Source organism: Chiloscyllium plagiosum, chromosome 22, assembly GCF_004010195.1.
Source record: "Chiloscyllium plagiosum isolate BGI_BamShark_2017 chromosome 22, ASM401019v2, whole genome shotgun sequence".
Taxonomy (NCBI): Eukaryota; Metazoa; Chordata; class Chondrichthyes; order Orectolobiformes; family Hemiscylliidae; genus Chiloscyllium; species Chiloscyllium plagiosum.
Window position 1 is genome coordinate 27,725,158 of NC_057731.1, and position 9,365 is coordinate 27,734,522.

The window sequence follows — 9,365 nt, forward strand, 5'->3', positions numbered from 1 at the left end:
TTAGTCATTTAATTCAGTGAATTCCTACTCTGACTATTCAGATGAATATATTTCAGCAGAACCAATATAGGTCTTAAATGAAATGAGTTCATGAGGAGGTCAAGTGTAAACATGGCCTCCCTCCTCCAGCATCAGTCAGCAAATCACAAAGGAGTCATTTTTCCTTCAAGCATAATGGCTGTTGTGATTCATCACTGGACTTTATGTAAGGCTTGCAAAGTGCTAATACAGCAAAATTAAAACTCAAAGAAGTGTGATCTATAACCAATAGAACTGTAGAGAACACTTGTTCTAGAAAGATTAAAGCAGATATAAATAAATCCTCACTCAAGAACTGTCATCCTGTCATTTAAAAATTCCTGCGATTTGCATACATTTTTAGTTCAACAGGCCATGTTCTGATCTTTGTAAAAATGATCCATTGATCAGTGTGGAATCATAGTGCAGCATTTTTTAACAGACATTTCATTTAAATCTTCACTATTAAAATTGCCTGGAATCATAATTAACTTAAAAGCTTCAGCAAAGCCATCAGGTGATAATGCCGTGCACTTTTTGTTGTACGAATTATTCAAGTTCCTACTAACTTGTCACAAATGTGATTCTATCTGTATGTGAAACTCCTCAGGATAACACAGTAATGTGTCCATACATAGACAATAACTCTTTACTGAAATTAGATCAAAATAACAAAAATATCAAAACTAAAGTTTTAAGGAACCAAGCTTACAATATTACAAGAATTTTTGTATTTTTAGTGGTTTTCCTGAAGTAAAAATTCAATCAGTATGTATTTCACATGCTTATGATGTGCATAGTAGATGTTAATACATTGAAGCTGCATAGGACATCAGCAAGGACAAATAGAACTAACCAGTGAATGACACATCAGCCCATTTTTCTCCACTCATCAGCATATTAGATACATGTGCAATTCCCCATCGATAAACCCTTTGAACATTCACATCTGGGTATCCATGGAACAAAGTCACATATATTCCAGAGGTGCCTGCTTTTTGTTATCTTTGGGAGCAGTTTAAAGCAACACAGAAGTGCCTTCTGAACTCAAGAGACAACCATAATCATCTGCTCCAAGTGTGTGGGAATTCAAAACTCAGAAGAGAGATAAATGGATATCAAGGAAATTGCTAGGAGGTCTCAGGAGTGTGCTGTCACTTTTAATGGTGCAGGCTGATCATAAATCAACGGTACTGGAAAGTAGCACCTTAAAATTTCCGAACATGTAATAAGCACCTTTTACATTTTTTCCAAATCACGTCTTCTTTAAATACATGAATTGAATATGTTCCAAGTAAGAGTGTAGTCCATTAGTACTGTGTTAGAAGACATTTTCAGATGAGTGTTCAGATTAACATAAAACATAATTTATCCTAAGATGAACCAAATGGTGACGTGGAAAACATGATACAAAAACAGAAAACTGGTATTGCCCATTAGGTCAATCAGTCACAGGAAAGCACAAAAAGAATTTAGTATTCAATTATCCAACCTCTGATTATAATGAAGGATTGCACTGAAACTGTTAACCTGTCTTTCTCTTTGAACTGATCTCTGACAAGCTGTTTATTTCCTGTAGTTGTTGTTCTATATTCTGTTTATATGAATGATATGGTTTATACTCTGATATAAAATTAGAAGTGAAAGCCTGATTTATTTTTGTAAACTACTAGCAAGAGATTTCCACTTGTCCTCGTTTCTCAAATGCCATTAAAAGAGATTCTTTCGCAGCTTAATGAAGAGGCAAATGGTTCACAAGAGGCCAACAGTAGTGTTTACTGATTTGACATTAAGTTTTCTCATTTGGGGTAGCTGTGATACTAGCAGAAAAATTACCAATTAGAAATGGATTTTATCTCAAGTACTGTAGTCAATAATACTGCTCTGTGCATCTATTTGCTTATTATAACAAAAATAGATTAGCATAAACATGAGACCATAAACAATAGAAAGTGCAAATTTATTCTGATTTTTTGTACCATTCTGAAATTGATAATGGAATTAAGAGACTCTTTCTTTGTCTTTTAACAAAGCGATGAGGAAGGCCAATAATGAGAACTTTGTGCACAGTTATTAATGTCAGGATGCAAATGGAAAGTGACTCTTTGACTCACATTTTGAACTGGCATAAGTCAGGCAATGATCTTGAAGCATTGTTAGAAGTAAATAGTATGCAGTTATCTTCAGCCCCATACATCAGTCATTATTGGTTATTTCTTAGTGCAGCACAAAGAAAGGGAGAGAGCAACCTGGGAGAGGGCAGGGGAGGAGCATGATTTGTAGAGCAAACTAGCCCAGAGAAGAGAATGAACACTCAAAATTCAGCTAACATGTGAAGGAGGAGCAACGATGCTGAAATTTAGCAAGGAGACTGTGACTGTTCAGTGCCACTTGGTACATAAAGTCAGGGTAGTTAATAATTGGCCTGGAATACCAGTGCAGTAAAGTTCACTAATTCACATAATTTTCATAACATAGGATCTTTCCTGAACCCACAAAAATTATAAAGGGTTATTTATTTTGTAACTCACAGCTCCATTGTCCTGACCCTGGTCAGAACAGTGTGCTGAAAATTAAGCCCCACTATTCTCTATGTCATTACAAGATGAACTATGACTAATTTAATCTCTGGGATGGTTAACATCATGGGTGGGAAATATAAAGGTAAAAAAGTGCAAATATCCCAAACTGTAAACAAATTTGGGATTTTACTCAATGTTCCATTTAATATTAACTCTTGATGAGTACTTAAAACAAATGGTTTGAAACTTGCTTGGTAGTCTGTGAAATGTTCAAATTATCTACTACATTTATTGTAATAAGCAATGTAAATATGTTAATGATGATGATGCTACTCTGATATCAAACGAGAGAGCATACCAGACAGAACTAGTAATGGAGCAGGTATGGATCACTGCTGGAAAGCTGCATTCAGTAACATGTATGAAGAGATTGAGAGAGTCTTACTCTCTGATAAAGACAAATTAGGGATGCTGGGGATTTAGAACAGCATCAGCCTCTAAAAGTGTAACTGTCGGTATACTTCGCCCTACAGAGCCAAGAGAGTAAAGAATCGATGGAAGAGTCAGCAGCTGTTAAGAGTCTGTGTGAGGAGCTCAATTCATAACCTTAGCTCTGACAGCTCAAAGCCCAGTTATAGCAGTGTTACATTGCAAAAGTAACTACATTTAAAACACTTTCTTAGCCATAAAATGCTTTGGGATGACCCGTGGTCACAAAAGGAGCTACACAAATGCAATGTGTTTATTTCTTGTTGATTTTCCAGTCATTATTTATTGCAGCTATCCTAGGCATATCTAAAGGGACATTAGTAATAGAACACACACATTTTCTTCCCCCCCCCATTTAGAATCTCTTACAAATTTCTTAGGATTGTCGTACTGTTTCCATTCTGGGGCAACAAACTACTGCAGATTCCTTTGAAGGAAAGGAAGCATTTTCGAAAGCTATTAGTCCATAAAGCATTCTTTTCCAACATGGCATTGCAGAACCATTGATTGTGTTTAGATGAAGGCAGCAGCTAGCACACTTAGGGCACCATTTCATGAAAGAAACAGGAAGGTCGAGTTGGGAAACCCCCGACTCAGCAGGCATATCTCCTTGAATGAGCCAATCGTATTTTCATTTCAGAATGCATTGGTGGGATTGAACTGTGCCTGCCGCCTTCAGAGATGGCTACCAAAGTGAATGAGTGCCAAGTCAAGTGGGCTAAGGCATCCTGATTCAAGCATTGCTCTTGGATTTCAGTCCAATATAGTTAAAGCTTATTAGGCTTTCTAGTCCTCAAATTAAGCCCTCCTAGTTTCCATGCTTCCATACCTCCTGTACTTGTCTCAAATCTACTTGGATTCCCCTCTCACTGCCATCTCACTGATACACTAACGCTTTCTCCACACTCAGTTACCCTCTACAGCTATTCACACAAAAAATGCATGATAGACCGACCTCAGATATCGTAAGGCGATGCACAAAAGGATCTAATAATCTCGTAAAGTTATCATTCAAGCATACCTAACATTGAAAACAGTTTCATTCATGAAAGCCATTCAAAAATGTAAACCCTGAGGTAGCCAATCTGTATTACAAATATCAATTTCACCAACCACAGCTTATCCCTTCATAACCTCTTTAAACCGTCAATCAAATGTCTTTACATCCCTCCACTGAGATAAATGGCCTTGCCATTTGGATACTCAGTCAAGCACTCACAGTGGGCTCAGTTATTGTAACAAACCTTGGAAAATGTAAACAGTGAAATTTATTTAAATTACAAAATGAGTTAGCTGGTTTTTTTTGAAGGTACAAAAGATGGCATGCCAATCAATGTACTCTAATTGCAAGTGTTTGTTTTACCTACTGTAAGTGAAAATGTACACTGGTTTTCAAGTCTAAAGAGCTAGAAATTTAAATTACTTCAGATCATGACACTTAAGTGGATCTTAAGTCTGCCCTTCACATGCATTTATACCTCCTTCACAAAATTGTGGCCCCACACTACAGGTTAAGACCAGTGGAATCTGTTTACACTCAAAAATCAGGTAAAATTGCTCTGCTGAGTTTGGGTCACTTGCTTGTTTGATTCATATTCCATCCCTCTCCTGAAAAAGTGGGATCTGCCCAGAATGAAGGTGAGACTTCTATATTCAAATTCCAAACACCATTTTTAAAAGTCTCCCAAGATGTCCATGCTTGTGAAAATACAGACTTGTGAACACACTATTAAGCATGAATTCACAAATAATGTCCATGCAAACATGTTAGCTTGACATTTAATGCAAATTTAAGTTATACAATTTATACAGTACCTGTCAATTGATCTGCGCAATTGCCTAACCAAACATGTGGACGATCTATGACAGTTCCCTCCTCATCAACTGTACAGTTCTTAATTTACTTGAAGTCAACCATTTCACGAACGATAGTCTATTACCTATTTCATTTATTTCTCTCCCAGTATAAAAGCAGTGATTTGCAAATGTATTAGTTGCATGAATGCAACAATATGCAAAATAATTTATCATTTAACTTTATCCCTCCTAATATCCTTCATATTTAATCAAGGAATTAACCACATGAAAGTTTTGTCATTTCTTTGCTCATGTGATATATTTTGAAATATCTATTCAAATTACCTCCTAATTTCATTACATTGATGTCTTGTAGTAATATTTCTGTTGTATTCTGGATTTATTTTTCATGTCCTAATGAATTTTTCTGTCCTTCATCAAATTGTTCAGAATGGTTGATGTAAGTCCACTTACTCAATGGTGTACTTCCAAGATTTTTGTTCATTTAGCTTGTTTCTTTGGTACTTTGTCACTCTTGTAATGCCCTCTTATTTGTTGTTTTCATTGTGGAGTCCATACAGTCGTCTATGAAGCCAGCAATGAGATTTGGATTTCCAATATTGTTGTGCAGTCTACGGCTGCAATAACAACATTTTTATATTTATTTAATTCACTCATGGGATGATAGCATTGCTGGCTGGGCCAGTGCCAACATTCATGGCATATCCCTAGTTGCCCTTGAGAAACTGGTGGTGAAACTGCTTTCTTGAACAACTGCAGTCCGTGTGATGTAAGTAGAACCCACAATGCCATTCAGAAGGCAGTTCCAAGATTTTGACTCAGCAACACTGGAGGAATGAACAACAATGAATTTCCAAATCAAAGTAGTGAGTGGATTGGAGAGGAACTTACAGTTCCCATATACCTGCTGCTCTTGTCCTTCTAAACAGTGGCAGTCATGAGTTTGGAAGGTGCAGTCTAACAGATAGTATTAGTAGCTAATGAGCGTCAATGGTATAGGGAGTGGATACTTCTGGGTGTGGTGCCAGTCAAGGGGATGGTTTTGTCCTGGATGGTGCTAAGCATCTTGAGTGTTGTTGGAGTTGTAACCATCTAAGCAAGTGGGGAGTATTCCATCATTGCCTTGTAGATGGTAGACAGGCTCTGGAGAATCAGGAGGTGAGATAGCTGCTGCAGGATTCCTAGCCTTTGACCTTTTCTTTTAGGGACTGTATTTGTATTTGATTTATTTATTGTCATGTGTATCTTGTTACAAAATTCAATGAAAAGTGTTGTATACTGTTGCCACTCTCCGCACCATCTTAAAACACTGAAAAATAAACCAAAACACAAAATAGGAAGGCAGAAGAACAAAGAAAGTTTTAAAAAGTATTCAACTTGACAGTTCTTCTTTTTCAGTATTCTGCCATGGCATGTGGGCCTGTTGGCCAGGCACAAGTCCCCTTTACCATTCTGCTGCCACTGGAGCGAATGTCACCCACTCTTCAGCAACATCTCACTTCCAACAATGCCCTAGCCACTATGAGCTCTCACTGGACTTTGGCATTGCAAATGCCACTGATGCTGCTGGGTACCGCACCAACCAAAACCACCATGAGTCTGCTTCAGACCCCCCCCCCCGCTCGATGATGCAGGCACTGCTGGTGCTGCAGGACCTCATACTGGGCCCAAACCTGCCTTTTTCATGAATCCACTGGACGCAGACGCTGCCAGGAACCCAATCTCACCTCCTCTGTGGAGGTGCCGGTGTTGGACAGGAGTGGACAAAGTCAGAAATAACATGACACCAGGTTATAATTCAACAGGTTTATTTGCAACCATAAGCTTTTGGACTGGTGTTCCTTCATCAGGTGAAGTGACTATAACCTGGTGACATGTGACTTCTGACCTTGCTCGATATTACCGTCAGCTGGGATCATGTCAGAATAACTCAACTCATTTCTTGAATGTCAAGATTAGTGAGGCTTAGCCTTCAAGAGCAGTTCAATTAATTTAAAACAAGAGGCTTTGTTATTTGTAGTCTCCACACTGACTGAGTTAATAGTGAGTCCTGATTGTTCTCCTCTTCTTCTTACTTTTCTAGTTGTTCTTCCTCTTCTTCCAAGTTCAGTAATGGACATATTGGTCCACCTGTGTTCACTGAAACAGCTTTGCGTTTTGTTCAGTGCTACTTTACTAGCTCTCTTCCCTATCTGGAGTTAGATTTTATTTGAGCATCATTAATAGAATGAGCAGTCAAAGTCAAGCCTAATTAATTTTGTGTAAATTCAATTAATTGATGTTCAACAAGCCAAAAAAACAGGTAATGTCAATACTGTCCATTAGCATGCACTATATCTGATGCTCCCAAGAGCAACTTTAAATTGTGATTTGAAATCGTGATGTAAAGTTAGTGCATGCTCTATCCCTGAGCCCTAAACAATTTTACCATTCTGTTATATTATCATCCTTAGTGGGATAGGTTTGTAAGCTTAAATTTAGAAAATCCAAAATGAACTCAACAGCAAATAAATCCAGGTCCACAACAGATGCCATCTCCCTAGCCCTAAACTAATTTCTGGAATTCCTGAATAACAAGGACACTCATGTCAGGCTTCTACTCGTCAACTACAGCTCTGCCTTCAACACCATAATCTGGACCAGACTGATCTCAGATCTCTGAGACCTAGGTCTCAGTTCCATCCTCTGCAACTGGATCCTCAGCTTCCTGACCCACAGATTGCAATCAGTGAAGATAGACAACAGCACCTCCCCAATGATAATCTTCAACTCTGGCGCCCTGCAAAGATGGGTTCCCAGGTCCCTCTTTTACTCCATTTACAAGCCACAATTGTGTGGCCAAATTCCATATGAATGCCATCTACAAGTTTGTTGATAATACCACTGTGGTAGGCCAGATATCAAGGATCAATGAATCAGAATACCGAAAGGAGACAACAGCGCTTGGTGTCATCATACAGTGATAACAATCTCTGTCTCTCAATGTTGGCAAAACGAAGGAACTGATCATTGACTTCAGGAAGAAAGGAGGAGGACATATCCCTGTCTACATCAATGGAGCTGAGGTGGACAGGATTGAGAATGTCAAGTTCCGGGGAGTGAAGATAACTGACAAACTGTCTGGATGCCCATGTAGATATGATGGTCAAGAAGACACAACAATGCCTTTTCTTCCTCAGGTGGCTTAGAAAATTCAGCATGTTCATAAGATCCCTCACCAACTCTACAGATGCACAATAAAAAGCATTCTATCTGGGTGCACAATGGCCCGGGATGGCAACTGCTGTGTCCAGGACCGTAAGAAACTACAGAAAATTGTGTGCAAAGCCCAGACCATCATGGAAGCCAACCTCCCATCCATAGACTCCATTTCCACTTCTCATTGCTGCGGAAAGGCTGCCAACATCAAAGACCCCTCCCACTCTGGTAATGCTCTCTTCCAACCTCTTCTGTTGGGCAGGACATGCAGAAGTTTGAACATACCAATAGATTCAAGAACAACTTCTTTCCTGTTGTTGGACCTTTCTAATTTCAAATAATGTTGATCTTGCTTTGTGCACCTCGCTCTGTCTACGCAGCCTATCATCTTATATCCTTGTTTGCTCTGATCTGCCTGTACTGCTCGCAAAACAAAGCTTTTCACTGCACTTAGGTTCATATGACTATAATAAATTAAAACAAATCAAATCAAATTAGCCAACCTATCTCTGGAGCAACGAAACAGTCAGCATGCCCTTGTAGATCTAAAAGGAGTATTTGATAAATATAATAGCTGGATGTATTCATGTGAATTTTTTGCTATTATGCAAAGTGCAAGAATTAAATTGGAAGTTTAACACCAACTGCCACATGATGGGAAAAATAATTTCACTAATTTGTTATATTGGATATTCCTTCCTCAAACCCTTGATGGATAATATAGTAAGGATCAATGCTGAAGGACAAGTACTACCTGAGCTTTCTTTGTACTTATCTCTTGGCTCACTCAAATGGCCCCTCAGTCTGGATGGGCACTGTCATTTCCTCATATTCTTATGACCTTCATATATGGAACAGTACAGGAGGCAGAACTGACCCAACTTTTGAAATAAAAAGGGATAATTGATTTCTTTGCAATTTACTGAAAAACCTGCATCAATCCTCTTTATGATATCACGGTTATCAATAATTATCTTTCCAAAGTCCTAGCCACAGTGCAGTAACTGGTTAGCAGCAAGGGTCTGAGAGATCCTGATATAATGATAGAACATAGAATATAGAAAAATACAGCACAGAACAGATCCTTCGGCCCACGATGTTGTGCCAAGGATTATTCCTAATCTAAAATAAAATAACCTAACCTAAGCATCCCTCAATTTACTGCTGTCCAAGTGCATGTCCAGCAGTTGCATAAACGTCCCTAATGACTCTGCTTCCACCACCAGCACTAGCAACACAATCCATGCATTCACAACTCTCTGTGTAAAGAACCTACCTCTAACAGGTCCTCTATACCTTCCTCCTAATATCTGAAAACTA